Source organism: Xyrauchen texanus, chromosome 1 (assembly GCF_025860055.1).
Source record: "Xyrauchen texanus isolate HMW12.3.18 chromosome 1, RBS_HiC_50CHRs, whole genome shotgun sequence".
NCBI lineage: Eukaryota > Metazoa > Chordata > Actinopteri > Cypriniformes > Catostomidae > Xyrauchen > Xyrauchen texanus.
The window spans coordinates 27,801,653-27,813,067 of NC_068276.1; the positions used below are offsets into that span (position 1 = coordinate 27,801,653).

The following is an 11,415-nucleotide window of genomic DNA, read 5'->3' on the forward strand; positions in this document are numbered from 1 at the left end:
GTATATTTGTATTTGTTTAGAAATATATATATATATATATATATATATACAGTGAGGAAAATAAGTATTTGAACACCCTGCTATTTTGCAAGTTCTCCCACTTAGAAATCATGGAGGGGTCTGAAATTGTCATCGTAGGTGCATGTCCACTGTGAGAGACATAATCTAAAAAATATATATATATATTAAATGTATAAAATGCCCATGAAAATCAAAACCAGATGGAAAAGTTAATTTTTGACCCTGGCTTTTTGACAGTGGCCAGCTTCCATAACTTTAAAATAGCTCCCTTGCCTCATTTTATGGCCCTAATGAGCAATGATTTTAAGGATCACAGTTGGAAATCAGTTCAGCCAGCTCAGAATTCTTTAGGCTTTTTCGGTTAAGGAAGGAATAATAAATAATGTCATTGATGTTATTGGAGATCGGAGGGGCATGGCCGAGCTATGTGACAAAATTTTGAGATTTATGGAACGATGGTATTCATTAAAGAGTGTGGTGTGGAATTTCTAATCATTATCCAGGTTTGCACTCGCTGCTCCACCTAGAGGTTACAAATATGCACTACAACACTTTTCATGTGTTGTCATTCTTGTCACATTTTAACAAGACCTTTAATCCAGAGTCTCTGGCATGTGGTCTCAAAGGCCTGCACAGCCTGCTCCAGTGGGAAACGGTGGGTGACCAAGGGCTTTACATTTACCTTCTTAGATGCCAACATTGCAATGGCCAGCTGGAGAAACAATGAGGGATCATAGGTAAAGTGTGCAAAACAGAAAATCTATTTATGAAATGCAAATGTACATAGCATCAAAAATCAAAACTACAGCATTTTATGAATTTAACTGTTGATCTAAATTGTACTCAAAGGATGAGGCCGTTGTCTGTAAGGTGTAAACTTAAGTATTACAGTAGCAGAATACACCTCTGATGTCAACTTCTCTGACCGCTGCATTGAGGAGAGGAATGGTGGTCATCTCAGCACCTAGCCCAACCAATACAAGCACTCCTCCAGAATGAGTAGCCTAGACAGAATACACCACCATCAGCACATATAGAAAAATGGAGTTGCAACTAAGGTCTCAGTAAATCACACAAGCAAATGAGAATAAATAAGAATGACCAAATTAAGCTGCAGCAGAAACCTAAGCAAACTGGATTTTTCCAAATTCGGCTAAAGCAGGAAGATCTTGCTTTTGTTAATAAACTTCCATAGATGGGCTGTCTGAATACTGCTCTCCACTCCAGTGCATTCTATGCTTGCAACCTAGCATTCCTTTCACTTTTCTGGCCATTTCTTTAGTGCATCCTCTTTCTTCACAGGAAGAAGTAAGTCTGCCCCCATCTCTTTAGCTTTGGCCAGCCGATCAGTGGACAGGTCTAAAAAATTTTTTTACAAGGATTACAAAATATATGCAACATTTTACACTTATCAGCCACAACATTAAAACCACCTGTCTAATATTGTGTAGGTCCCCCTCGTGCCACCAAAACAGTGGCAGAATAGCATTCTCAGATGCTGTTCTTCTCACCACAATTGTACAGGGTGGTTATCTGAGTTACCGTAGACTTTGTCAGTTTGAACTAGTCTGGCAATTCTCTGTTGACCTCTCTTATCAACAAGGCATTTCCATCCACAGAATTGCTGCTCTCTGGAAGTTTCTTTGTTTTTGGCACCATTCCAAGTTAATTCTAAAGACTGTTGTGTGTGAATATCCCAGGAGATCAGCAGTTACAGAAATACTCAAATTAGCCTGTCACTGAGATAAATTGTTTCCCCATTCTGATGGTTGACGTGAACACTAACTGAAGCTTCTGACCCATATCTGCATTTTTTATGGACTGCACTGCTGCCTCATAATTGCTGATTAGATAATCATATGGATGATTGTTGGAGCCAGACAGGCTGGTTTGAGTATTTCTGTAAATGCTGATCTCCTGGGATTTTCACACACACAACAGTCTCTAGAATTTACTCAGAATGGTGGCAAAAACAAAAACATCTAGTGATAGGCAGTTCTGTGGATGGAAATGCCTGACTGATGAGAGAGGTCAATAGAGAATGGACAGACTGGTTCCAACTGACAAAGTCTACAGTAACTCAGATAACCACTCTGTACAATTGTGGTGAGAAGAATATCATCTCAGAATGCTATTATGAGATGTGGGTTGGTGCTGTTTTTGGGACACGAGGAGGACCTACACAATATTAGACACGTGGTTTTAATGTTGTGGCTGATCAGTGTGTGTATATATATATACACACATACACACTGGTGGCCAAAAGTTTGGAATAATGTAGATTTTGCTCTTATGGAAAGAAATTGGTACTTTTATTCAACGAAGTGGCATTCAGCTGATCACAATGTGTAGTCAGGACATTAATAACGTGAAAAATTACAATTTGCGTGCAGCCATGACAGCTTTGCATATCCTTGGCATTCTAGCTGTCAATTTCTCCAGATACTCAGGTGACATTTCACCCCACACTTCCTGCAGCACTTTCCATAGATGTGGCTGTATTGTCGGGCACTTCTCATGCACCTTACAGTCTAGCTGATCCCACAAAAGCTCAATGGGGTTAAGATTTATAACACTCTTTTCCAATGATATCTGTTGTCCAATGTCTGTGATTCTTTGCCCACACTAACCTTTTCATTTGTTTTTGTTTAAAAAAAAAAAAAAAAACACTTTTTCTTTGTAATAATTCACATAAGGCTGCACCCCTGACTCTTCTCTTTACTGTTGTACATGAAACTGGTGTTGAGCAGGTAGAATTCAATGAAGCTGTCAGATGAGGACATGTGAGGCGTCTGTTTCTCAAATTAGAGACTCTGATGAACTTATCCTCTTGTTTAGTTGTACAACTGGCCTTCCACATCTCTTTCTGTCCTTGTTAGAGCCAGTTGTACTTTGTCTTTGAAGACTGTAGTGAACACCTTTGTATGAAACCTTCAGGTTTATTTTGGTTTCTAGAGAAAGATATTTTTTACCTAATATTGACCTCAACACATGCCAGTCTATTGCATACTGTGGCAACTTAAAAAAGAAACAAAGACAAAGTTAAGCTTCATTTAATGAATCAAATATCTTTCAGCAGTGTTTGATATAATAACAAGTGATTTTCTAGTTACAAATTAGCAATTTAGCATGATTACTCATGGATAAGGTGTTGGAGTGAAGGCTGCTGGATATGGGTCCTGTATAGATTTGATCAAATATTAAGTCAAGTGACATTTATTGTTATTTCAAACATATACAGCTAATACAGTACACCTTGAAATTAAACAACATTCCTCCAGGACCATGGTGCTAAATAAAACAAACAAAGAACTACATGAGACTACACAGAACTAAATAAGACCTACACATTTCTACATAAAGTGCATTGTACAGATGGTACAATAATTGCTAAAACAGGACAATAGGCACAGTAAGAGACAGTGCAGTGCTGACCAGCACACAGATCTGGTGTGAAAGTGTCCGATAAAACAGGTAGTACAAAAAGATATTACTGTTATGCTTGAGCAGGGAGGCAGACGAGGAGATGCGGATCCAATTGCAGTTAGGACTTTTATTAAATAAACAAACAAGAAAACAAAGGAACAACCCTCAATGGGGAAATAAAACATAAAATTGAAAACCAAAACACGATGAAAAACAAACAGAGAACTCTGGCAGGGAACACATACCGGGCTAACACCAAACAACGACCGACAATGACTAAACAAAGAACCAGGGTTTAAATACACAAAAGGAACAAACGAGGGAATGAGGGACACCTGGGGCAACAATCAGGGGAAAACCAATCATAAAAAAACTACAAAAGGACTACAAAAACCAAACAGGAACTAAACTAAACTTCAACATAAAAGCACAGAAACAAAAGACAACAGTGAACATGACAGCATGAAAGAAACTACAAAAGGACTACAAAAACCAAAACAGGAACTAAACTAAACTTCAAAATAACAGTACAAAAAACAAAAGACAACAGGGAACATAACATAACCCCCCCTCAAAAGGACCGGATTCCAGACGGTCCTAAAGAAAACGACAAGAACAACAAACAAATAAATGTCCAAGGGGTGAGGGACTGGAACAGGGGGAAAACAGACAGACCAAAGGGGGCACAAGGGGTACAGGGACAGTCCAAGGAGGCACAAGGGGCAATTAGGCAGTCCATGGGGGCACAAGGGGCAATTAGGCAGACCAGGGAGGCCAAGAGGGCAGACAGGCAGTCCACGAAGGCGCAAGGGGCCGACAGGTAGACCAGGGAGGCCGAGAGGGCAGGCAGGCAGTCTATGGGGGTGTGAGACGGGGCCAGGGTCAGGTGGCCTGGGGAGCCTCCACCGGGTAGGAACAGGTTTAGGAGGCCAGGGAGGTGGCCACAAGACAAGGACCGGTTCAGGAGGTCTGGGAGGTGGCCACAGGACAGGGACAGGTTTAGGTGGCCTAGGAGGTGGCCGTAGGGCAAGGGCTGGTTCAGGCGGCCGGGGAGGAAGATTGGACACTAGGGGAGCTGGCGGAGCCAAGGAGGACTTCTGAGGCGGAGCAGTCGCAGACTTGGGTGGCGGCGCCGAAGGAGGTGTAGGCAAGGCTGCAGGAGACCCTGGGGGCGGAGCAGAGGCAGGCAGAGCCGTGGGAGACACTGTGGGCGGAGTAGAGGCAGGTTGAGCTGTGGCAGACTCAGGTGGTGAGGCCTTGGGTGGACCAGGAGGTGGAACCGTGGTGGGCGGGGCCAAGAAGGACTTTGGAGGCGGAGCCGTAGAAGACTCAGGAGGCGGAGCTGTGGGAGGCAGAACCATGGAAAGCTCTGGAAGCTCAGGGGGCAGAGCCGTGGGAGACTCAGGAGGCAGAGCTGAGGGAGGCGGAGCCGAGGAAGGCTCGGGAGGCTCAGCCGAGGGAGGCGGAACCATGGAAAGCTCTGGAGGCTCAAGGGGCGGAGCCCTGGAAGGCTCGAGAGGCGGAGCCCTGGAAGGCTCGAGAGGCTTGAGAGGCGGAGCCCTGGAAGGCTCGAGAGGCGGAGCCCTGGGAGGCTCGAGAGGCGGAGCTCGGGAGGCGGAGCTCGGGAGGCTCGGACTCTTGGACGGGCGTGACCACTGGCGCTGGCTCTTGGACGGTCGAGGCTACAGGCGCTGGCTCAGGGACGGTCGAGGCTACAGGCGCTGGCTCGCTGACCTCTGAGGGGGCAGGCGAGGGCTCTGGCTCGCAGACCGGGGCAGGCGAGGGCTCTGGCTCGCAGACCGGGGCAGGCGAGGGCTCTGGCTCGCAGACCGGGGCAGGCGAGGGCTCTGGCTCGCAGACCGGGGCAGGCGAGGGCTCTGGCTCGCAGACCGGGGCAGGCGAGGGCTCTGGCTCGCAGACCGGGGCAGGCGAGGGCTCTGGCTCGCAGACCGGGGCAGGCGAGGGCTCTGGCTCGCAGACCGGGGCAGGCGAGGGCTCTGGCTCGCAGACCGGGGCAGGCGAGGGCCGGGAGGCGGACGCCTGTCGTCGTCGTCGTCGTCGTCGCCTCCTCCTCCTCCTCCTCCTCCTCCTCCTCCTCCTCCGGGCAGACGAAGTTGGCCGCGCGGGTTCAAGGGAATTGAGGAATTAAGTCATAGGCGTGGGGGGTTGTTCGCTGACAGGATGGGCTGGTGTGTCAGGGAGCGGTGAGCTGCACGCTAGTAGGGTCGTTCCCAGGTAGTCGCGGAAAGTGCAGCCGGGCGCTGCCTGTGGCACCTGCTCCCTCAGCGAGGGGTTCAAGCTGCTCCTGAAAAAGATCATCAGTGCAGAGTCCGGGAAGTCAGTAGCGTTCGCCAGGAGGAGGAAGTAGCGAGCGTGGTCTGCAAGTGGGTAGTGTTCTTGCTGCAGATTGAGCAGCCGACATTTGGCCCGAATAGCTGCTTGATCCATGTGTGGTCGGTCATTCTGTTATGCTTGAGCAGGGAGGCAGACGAGGAGATGCGGATCCAATTGCAGTTAGGACTTTTATTAAATAAACAAACAAGAAAACACAAAGGAACAACCCTCAATTTGGAAATAAAACATAAAATTGAAAACCAAAACACGATGAAAACAAACAGAGAACTCTGGCAGGGAACACATACCGGGCTAACACCAAACAACGACCGACAATGACTAAACAAAGAACCAGGGTTTAAATACACAAAGGCACAAACGACGGAATGAGGGACACCTGGGGCAACAATCAGGGGAAAACCAATCATAAAAAGAAACTACAAAGGACTACAAAAACCAAACAGGAAACAGGAACTAAACTAAACTTCAACATAAAAGCACAGAAACAAAAGACAACAGTGAACATGACAGCATGAAAGAAACTACAAAAGGACTACAAAAACCAAAACAGGAACTAAACTAAACTTCAAAATAACAGTGCAAAAAACAAAAGACAACAGGGAACATAACAATTACAAAATAATAGAAAATGCTGTGAATGTTATCATAACATACTATGACATAGTATTCAGCAGATAAGTTTATCCCATATATGGACATAGCAGTTATTGGGGTAGCAGCCAGGTAGAACATGACAAGAAATTAAGTACAATATTTATGAATACAGTAGCAGCATAAAAAAAATAAAAAAAATAAAAAAATCCAGGTAGATAATACAGAAATGTTCAAAAATTGTAAAGGGAGTCAGATGGTGTTCAGTTGAGTGTGTGTGTTGTCAGTCAAGTCTCTGAGTTTTGAGGAGTCTGATGGCTTGGGGGAAGAAGCTGTTACACAGTCTGGCCGTGAGCGCCCGAATGCTTTGGTACCTTTTGCCAAATGGCAGGAAGGTAAAGAGTTTGTGTGAGGGGTACATGGGGTCATCCACAATGCTGGTGACTTTGCGGATGCAGTGTTTTTTGTAAATGTCTATGATGGAGGGAAGAGAGACCCTGATGATCTTCTCAGCTGTCCTAACTATCCTCTGCAGGGTCTTATGATCTGAAACGGTGCAATTTCCAAATCAGGCAGTGATGCAGCTGCTCAGGATGCTCTCGATAGTTCAGCTGTAGAATGTGGTGAGGATGTGGGAGATTATCTTTTCTCAGACTTCACAGAAAGTAGAGACACTGATGGACTTTCTTGGTAAAAGAGCTGGTGTTGGTTCTCCACCTGGTCAACACCAAGGAAGTTGGTGCTCTTAACGATCTCCACAGAGGAGCAGTCAATGTTCAGTGGAGTGTGGTCTCTCCATGCTCTCCTGAAGTCAACAAATATCTCTTTTGTTTTGTCCACATTCAGAGACAGGTTGTTGGCTATGCACCAGTCCGGTAGCCGCTGCACCTCCTCTCTGTATGCTGACTCGTCGTTCTTGCTGATGAGACCCACCACGGTCGTGTTATCTGAGAACTTGATGATGTGGTTAGAGCTGTGCATTGCTGCACAGATGTGAGTCAGCAGAGTGAACAGAAGTGGACTGACTACACAGCCCTGGGGGACCCCAGTGCTCAGTGTGGTGGTGGTGGTGGAGATGCTGCACCTGATCCTGACTGACTGAGATCTTCCAGTCAGGAATTCCAGGATCCAGTTGCTGAGGGAGGTGTCCAGTCTCAGCAGGTTCAGCTTTCTAATCAGGTGCTGAGAAATGATTGTGTTGAATGCTGAGCTGAAGTCTATGAACGGCATTTGAATGCAAGTTTCCTTTTTGTCCAGGTGGGTGAGGGGCAGATGGAGGATGGTGGCAATGTCTGTTGAGTGGTTGGGATTATACGCAAACTTCTGGGGTTCCAGTGAGGGGGGCAGCTGGGTTTTGATGTACCTCATGACAAACCTCTCAAATCACTTCATGATGATGGGTGTGAGTGCAACAGGATGGTAATCGTTGAGGTAGGACACTTTGGCCCGGGGACAATGGTGTTGGCCTTGAAGCCTTGAAGTTGGAACGATGGTGCTGCTAAGGGAGATGTTGATGATATCAGCAAGAACATCTGCCAGCTGGTATGCACATCCTCTGAGCACTCTGCCAGGAATGTTGTCTGGTCCAACAGCCTTCCTTGGGTTGACTCTGCATGGAGTTTTCCTCACATTAGCCATGGTAAGACATAAAACCTGGTCGTTGGGAAGAAGGGTGAGCTTCCTTGCTACCATGACATTCTGGGCCTCAAAGCGAGTGAAGAAGTCATTCAGCGCATCTGGAAAGGAGGCGTCACTGTCACAGGTAGGTGATGTAGTCCTATAATTGGAGATGGCCTGGATGCCTTGCCACATGCGCAGTATTTCGCCGCTGTCCTAGAAGTGACTGTGGATTCTCTGGGCGTGTGTCTGCGCTTTGCCTCTCTGATGGCCCGGGACAGTTTGGCCCTCGCTGTTCTTAGAGCCGCCTTGTCGCCTGCTCTGAAGGTGAAGTCTCGGGTCCTCAGCAGTGCACGCACCACCGCATTCATCCACGACTTCTATTTGGAGCATGTAGTGATGGTCTTGGAGAGAGTGATATCATCGATGCACTTGCTGATGTAGCTGGTCACTGATGCAATGTATTCCTCCAAGTTGGTGGAGTCACCATCGGTGGCAGCCTCCCTGAACATGTGCCAGTCAGTGTGCTCAAAACAGTCCTGAAGAGCAGAGATGGCTCCTGCTGGCTAGGTTTCAGAACTGGTTTGGAGCGTCTGACGAGCATTCTGTATTCTGGGATTAGCATGTGGTCTGAGTAGCCACCACCGCAAGCCTTACCACACAGATCAGCATTTCTGTCAGAACGAAATGAGGAGAGGTGGTCAGAGTGATCTGCTTCAGCTGATGCCTTTGACAATGTCAAGACAATATTTGGCTCGTTTTCCCAATAATCTATTAAATTATTATTATTATTATTATTATTATTATTAGACTATTATTATTATTATTATTATTATCAAATTAATATAACAAACAATTTGCCCGTAGACACAAAGACATGCATTTGAAGAAACACTCTTTATAATATTATTAAGTACAGCTGACAGAAAAGCCGTATGTAAATGGAATGGTCGTTACATATATATATATATATATATATATATATATATATATATATATATATATATATATATATATATATATATAGGCCTATATACACTTTTTTTTTACTTTATTATTTATTTATTTGCTTTTTCGTTTAGTTTGGAGTGCAATTTGAGTTTAGAAATGTATTTGATTTAAGTTTTTCGTTTTTTAAATAAATCATTTAAATAAACATTTTCAATGCAAAATCTATAAGAAGGAAAGAAAATTCACCAATCCCCTATATATAATATATATATATATATATATATATATATATATATATATATATATATATATATATATATATATATATATATATATATATGTGTGTGTGTGTTTGTGTGTGTGTGTGCGTGCGTGAATGAGGGAACAAAACTAATTTATTCACACACAATATATTTTCCTGGATAAGGAAATACCGACGGGTAGAAAATGCACGGATGAAGCTTCTTTGCCAGAGAGATGTTCACAACTGTTGTAAAGCCATCTTTCAAAAAGTTGAACAACACATTTTAATGCACTTATTTTTTTCCAGTTTCATTTGAACTTTTAGTTAAAATAATAAAAAATAAAGTTCAAATGTTTGAAATAAAGGTGTCTGGCTTTACTGTGTGGGAATAACCTTAACCATGTTTACCGAAAATTATCCCATAGTAGGCCTACCACCTAGCGTCCTACCAGCGGTAATACCGGTATTGTTGGTTTTCCTGAGTTTTTTTTTTTCTGTACCAACGTATCGAAAAAAGTATCATTTAGGAACCGGTATCGAAGTTAAGGTATCAGTATCATTATCGAAATGTTTTTTAAAGATACCCAACCTACACCTAAATGTATGATAACCTATTTTTGTAATTCTTTTTTCTTTTCTTGCTAACTGCATATTCAGTTATTGTGCACTAAAATATTACATGTAATTGCATTTACAACGTAATTACCACAATTACAAAGGTATATAATTGTGAATTTTTACTGCAAATCAACCCCAAAAAATTTTGCAAATTGCATCACAACATTTGAGAAAAGCTGCAGCAAATTCAGTCATTTTGGGATGCAAAAATCAGGAAAAAGTACCACAAAATCCTGGTGGGACTGATATATATCATATATATATATATATATATATATATATATATATATATATATATATATATATAATTGCATATAATATTTATGCAATATAATGTTTATATGTACAAATATATATATATATATATATATATATATATATATATATATATATATATATATATATATATATATATATACATATTTACCTTTTAATAAGACATATCAAATAAAGATTTATTACCACTTATTATTACTTGTGAGGCACCCATGGCTTTGGCCACCACTAAAGAGACGAGTCCAATTGGTCCTATATTGATGAAAACAAACAATTATCCCAATTCCCAATAGTCATGTTCAAATTACATTTTCTAAAGAGTATCAAAAGCATGCTTTCACATGCATTAAATTCAAAAGCAAAGTAGTTTTTTTTTTTTTACAAGAGATACATAACAAATACAAAGTCCTCATGCCAAATAGACAAGAAAAAAGAGGTCATTACACAGATTGGTCAATAAATGTGTGACAGTTGCATGGATATGTTCAATCATTAAAGGGTGGCTGATCTGCACCGCAGACAAACACTGAGCTTCCAAGAGTGACCCCTGCCCGCCTGCAGGCATGGATCCCCACTGAAAGTGGCTCAACCAGCGCTCCCTCCTCATACGTGACAGGAAGCCTGCATGTACACAGCCATAAGAATATAAAGCACAGAATTAAAGGGTGAACAGACAATCAGTCTTGGAAGCTCAGTAATAATCTGCAATCATGTTATTCATTTAAACAGCACACTGATAACTTTAAGAAATTACAAACATTACAGCTTCATTTTCTGTTACAGCAGGATTTCTGTAAAGCTGCTATACAAATAAAAATGACTTGGCAATCATAGCATTAAGATATAAAAGAAGTTGGCACTGTGCTTGTAGTATCTACACAGGTTTCCATCATCTGGAGGAGTGGCACAGAAGAATATGCTGGGTGACAGGTTGTAATGTCCAGATTTAAAGTACTCATCCATTATACTGTCATTACATTTAAAAATGTCATGGTGGCATGGGGGGCGTGGTCGTGTGTCGGTCTGCGGGAGAGAGAGAGAGCGGTAAGGCTCCATAGCGGCGCTCTCCTCTAATCCCAGGTTTCAGCACCACTGTGAACTGGTTTGATTGGAGCAATGGAGGAGTCAGGAGACAACGAGGCAGGTTCAAGGTCAGTCCTTTTATTCTTCCCTTTCTAAACACAGAATCGACGGTAACCGTCGATAACAAATCAATATTCTTTTATATATATATATGAGCACTCTAAATGGAACACACTCTCTCGGTGGTCGTGCTTTCTGGACACTCTCCCCCTCTCTCAACACTTGGAGTTCCT

General features: G+C 43.2%; 1 pseudogene; it reads right to left on the reverse strand.

Annotated features, from left to right (window-relative positions):
- Nucleotides 1–576: 576 nt before the first annotated feature.
- Nucleotides 577–11,062, reverse strand: LOC127645264 (sorbitol dehydrogenase-like; annotated as a pseudogene).
- Between the last annotated feature and the right edge of the window lie 353 nt (nt 11,063–11,415).